Raw genomic sequence first — 5,077 nt, 5'->3', positions numbered from 1 at the left:
ACAATATCATCGGTGAAATTTTGACAAAAGTCTGGTTCGAATTTCATCACCTGCAAATTTAATTAAAAGCTAGGGACAATCGACTAAGTTTTGGTCGACTTGGTTGATTTTTGGTCGATGGCTATAATGCTCGTCGATGGTGCAGACTCTTGGAATTGAGGGTGTCACACCAGGGGCATTAGAGCGGTGGAGAGAAAAGAATATTGACGACGCTCAATTGGATGCGCATAAAAATCAAATATTTGATTACCCCACCACAACGTTGCAATCTGTGCTTTAGAGTGGAGATCATAATTTTTTGGCGTTACATTGGTGTCGTATCATATTGGCAACTTTAAGAAATTTAGCAGCAAGGAATGTTGCTCTGGGTGCAATATGTTGAGGCTTAAACTGAAGACACGGAGAGCTTTGAAGGCCTTCACTCACCAAGTTTCATGCCACGTTTACAAGAACAGTTTGGGTAAATCCTATCTTGTTGAAGACCGACATTAGAGGATTGTATGGATGCTGAACAATAAGTTCAAAATCTAAAGTGGTGAGTAATAATTGTTTGGCCTGGAGAACTTGTTGTTTTTACTGCTCAAACCAATCAACAAGAAGTAAATAATGAAAATTTTCCAACTCATTCTTATGGAAAATCTCATATGACACTATAAGTACATTGTTCAGTGGACAGGGACTCTCCTCTGACTTTGTTGCCGAGAACATTGCAGCGGTTGCCATTACAAATCTGTCATGAGAAGCATGGGATCATTGAAGGAAAAAACGGTGGCAATAAACCAGTGCAGTTGCAATTATTGTCTGTGGCAATTACAGTCACATTCCTAGTGTTTGAAGAAAAGCGCAATAAGAATATCTAAAATAAGTTTATTTTTGCATGTCAATTCCATCTTTTATTGAATGAGAGCATCTTTCGATCTCTTCCCTTGACAAATAATGATCTGAACCTTCATAGCTGCTGCCAACTGCACTATTAGATCCCTCTACTCTTCTTAAGACAGGTTCATTGCCAAATCCAGATGAGTTACAAATGTCGTCTTCTACTTTCCTTGCTAAAGCAGAACTGCTGGTAAAGCCTGCTATATCACAAGAGTTTTCTTCTCTTCTGCCAGTGAAAGCTATGTTGTTGTTAATGCCCCATGAACTACAAGCACTATCTTCCAATCTTCTTGCAAAAGGAATCCCATTGTTGAAGTTAAATGCATTGTTAAAGTTAGTTTTTCTTCTTCTCTTCGAAGCTGGCCCATTGGTGTAGCCCCCTAGCTTTCTTGAAATTTCCGTGTGAGGTTGCAAGCATTATTTTGAAAACTACCTACTTGCCTACAAGAAAGTAAATCCTTTTAGGTTTTTGTGCCCTGGTATCAGGAAGTATTATCATCATTGCTATAATGTCAAATTGTAGAAAAGATCCAGTGCTTAGTTTTGATAGATATTTCCATCACAATATAGGAACTCGCTTGATATCACTGGTGTACAAGGAATTTCAAATATAATCTACAATTTTGCACTACCGTTCTTAGAGATTTAGTTCAACCATCTGTGAGGAAAATCCAGTGCAAGACAAACAAGGACTGAAAACTGTGATAAAGATATTGGAACATGGGAATAGTTTAGAAATTGCCTTATTTTATTATATATTATGGAACACTATATACATCAACAACGTTTTTAATTCATTGGGCTTGTTTGTATTGGCAAAGTTTTATTTCAAAACAACTTTTTTATTGGGCAACCACATACAACAAAGTTTATAAACAATGTTATCGTCCAACTCACTCAACACATCCCTCATGACTTCTATGAATACGTTTAAAAGCGCATTCTCATGGACGTCTCATGCAAAGGAGTTTGAAAACTATGTGTGGCCAAATGATATGTGTTTGTCTCTTGCAAAGGAGAGCTCGAAAATGATATGTGATCGTGTCATTCAAAGGATTTGGAAAAAATATGTGAATTCTTTGCTTTGGCGTTGACTATCATTCTATGTTAACTACACCAGCAGATTACATATCCTTCATGTCTTCCAATCTTCAGCTTTACACAACTTTCTCATTACACTATATGCCATTGTTGACATACTATTATTGGTTGGCCTATAAAGCATGTATCGAAGGTAGGAAACAATAGAACGTGAGAACATGTTATACACCAAAATGATACACCATTATATGTACCAGAATGCAGTGTTCATTATAATTACTACTTTCACTATACCATATCAACGAGGCTGTCGAGAGTTACGGAAAAAATTCCAGGGTAACCATTGATGGTCAGAACGGTCAAGTAAATACAGAATCCAAGTGGTCTTCAATTTCATCTTATTGCAAGTGGCATGGGGTCAATAGGGAGCCTATCTAGTGTAGAAAATGGAGTAATTTAACTGGGGATTACAAGAAGTTCAGAGATTGGGAAAAACTTCATGTTGAGTTGCAGTCCTTTTGGGCCATGAAGAACGATATCAGACAGGGAAACAAGATTCCCGTTTTTTTTTTTTGAGAAGTCTAGAACATAATGGATAATTTCATTGGGAAACAGGACGATGGTAAAAAGGTGATCAGGGTGATGCAAGAACCCATATTTGATAGCGGGCGACCTTGTGGTGGTGGCAAAGATACCTTGTTTATATTTTTGAGCATTCGACCGAGGAGGAAGTTGCAGGAAGCCTTAAAAAGGCGGTGGTAGTGATGCTTGACAACCCCACTACCATGGTTGTGATGTCACCCCAATCCCGTCGGCATGGTGTTAGGATTGAGAAGGTCGATTGGAACTTATGATTGCAAATGTTTGACGAGAAGTTGGATTGTGATGAATAGTACGTGATAGGGTTTTTCATGACATACATTGACAAGAAGTGGCTTGTGATGACTGGTAGGTAATAAATAGGGTTACAAAGGCATACGCCTTCAACACATGGATATATTTTCGTGCGACCTGAAACAAGACCACACGGTATTTTGGATAAGTAACAATGGTGAACGAATTAGGAGGCATCATCCCTTGCCCTTCCGCACTTATCTGTGGGAGCCTGCAATGTGTTGGGCTATGAAATTCCCAAAAACACTCACGTTTTGGTGAATAAGAAGGAACCCAACGTCATGGGAGGATGCCGAAAGGTTTGTGCCTGAGAGATTCATGAATGGTTGCTCCCTCGATGAAAATGTTCGTAACTGCGAGTGGATTCCGTTTGGAGCAGGGAGGAGAGCATGCCCGGGAGAGCAGCTGGGAATGCTTCTTGTTCAATTTCCATTGGCGCAGCTATTGCACTGTTTTGACTGGACACTTCCCGATAAGATGAATGGGCAGGAACTGGATATGTAATACTTTTCATCGAATACATTTGGAGTGTTATATATATACATGGGATGAGCCCACTGAGCAACGGTTGAAGCCTTTGTTGATGCCTTATTGTTAGTATTCATAGTCAAATCTGAATTATAGGGTTAAATCATCATACAGTAGAGTCTTATTCCTTCTCTAATATGTTTCTTTAAAATGGCTTTAATACTATCATGTCGCATTAAATATATTGAATCTTTTAATATCAAGTAGTGCTCAATAATATGCATTTCTCATGCATACTATGTTTTACTTACAAAATGTTCTCTATATAGTATTCTTGCATTCTTGCTTTCTGAGTGTTCTCACAACAATATTTTGCACCACTCTTACAATGTTTATATGTCATATAGAGCAGCATTCACTTTGGAGCAACATACATTCAATATGGAGGAACCCTAATAAGCCATATAATGTCAACATTGTTTATGTAGAACAAGACATTGCAGGTTAATGCAATAATGACAGGTACATTGAGGACTCTTTTACAGACTACAAGAAATTTGTAACCCCCTCACTATTGATGTCAAAGGGGGAGGTAATCATAGGAAGGAAGACACTTCTCAAAATGAAAGGGGGAGGAAAAATGTGTTGCCATTAGTGCCAAAGGGGGAGATAGTTGGCAATATTGGCATTGATGGAAAAGGAACATTGAAGGAATGCAAGGAGCAGAAAGAACCAACAAGGCAAGGAGAAACAACAATGCAAGGAGCAACAAAAATAAAAGGAGCAAAAAGAAGCAAAAGAAGGCAAAGGAGTAGAAGGAGGAGGAGGAGTTGTGATACATTAAAATGTTTTGATAATGTTGTAGAGATTGCTATATTGAAGAATTTGATATGATGTAAAATTTTTGATTGAGATGAATTGTTGTGATGTAAAGGAAAGACTCCAAGGCAAAGGAAAAGATGTTGCAAAGATTGTTGTGATGGATTAACGATAAATATTGGTATTTGATATTGGCATTAGGTTGATGCATTTAATGATTACATGTGGCTGAAATTAATATTGGATGGATTACTTATTTTTGTGTTCTAATATTTAAGATATGAATAGTTTGGAAATGAATGAGTGGAAGGAAAATAGTTAAGCCTATTCACTTCTTATTCCTATGTAGGATACAAAAAACCAACAAACTATTTTTATAAAAGATGTGATTTTGGAAGGCATAGAGAGGTTAGAGAATGGAAGAATGTGAGGGAGCTGATTGAACTATTATGAATTATTTACCTCGCACATTTGAAGCGGATGTGATGCAGATTTGAAGGGGAGAATAGCTATAAATGAAGAGGGAGACATGCATAATTTATGACCAGGTAAACCAACACATTGTTTTTTCTTGTTTGCATCAGGGGATGGTAATCTCCTTTCAAGTTGTGGCTTGATAAATATCCAGTTGGAGTTGGTTGAGGTAGGAACGTCCTGTGGGTTGTAGCCTACATAAAACATATGGGAGTTGGAGCTTCCTTGCATGTTGCAACTTCTAGAAAATTGAGGTAGCAACCTCATGTAGGTTGAAGCTTACATAAAATCAAATGCAATAAGGAATAGGAGCTTGCTTTTGCATCAAAACAATAATAAAGTCATGGTTTTCTCCCTTTATGGGTTTCCACATATATATCATGTCAATATGTGTGCTGATATGATGTTTTGGGTTTGATTATTAACTACTATTCACATATTCAATTTGTTGGTCATCATTTGTTAAGCTTCTCATGTAATGGTTCAATTAATGAGATTAATG

General features: G+C 37.5%; 1 pseudogene; it reads right to left on the bottom strand.

The window, feature by feature from the left end:
• Nucleotides 1-288: 288 nt before the first annotated feature.
• LOC149161054 (cyclin-T1-4 pseudogene) lies at nucleotides 289-1,381 on the bottom strand (annotated as a pseudogene).
• Between the last annotated feature and the right edge of the window lie 3,696 nt (nucleotides 1,382-5,077).

This window comes from Pinus tabuliformis, chromosome 5_2 (assembly GCF_031772625.1).
Source record: "Pinus tabuliformis cultivar Carrire ecotype Pingquan chromosome 5_2, CPIR1, whole genome shotgun sequence".
Taxonomy (NCBI): Eukaryota; Viridiplantae; Streptophyta; class Pinopsida; order Pinales; family Pinaceae; genus Pinus; species Pinus tabuliformis.
The sequence above is the reverse complement of the archived record's forward strand: the minus strand, read 5'-3'. Positions and strand labels throughout refer to the sequence as shown.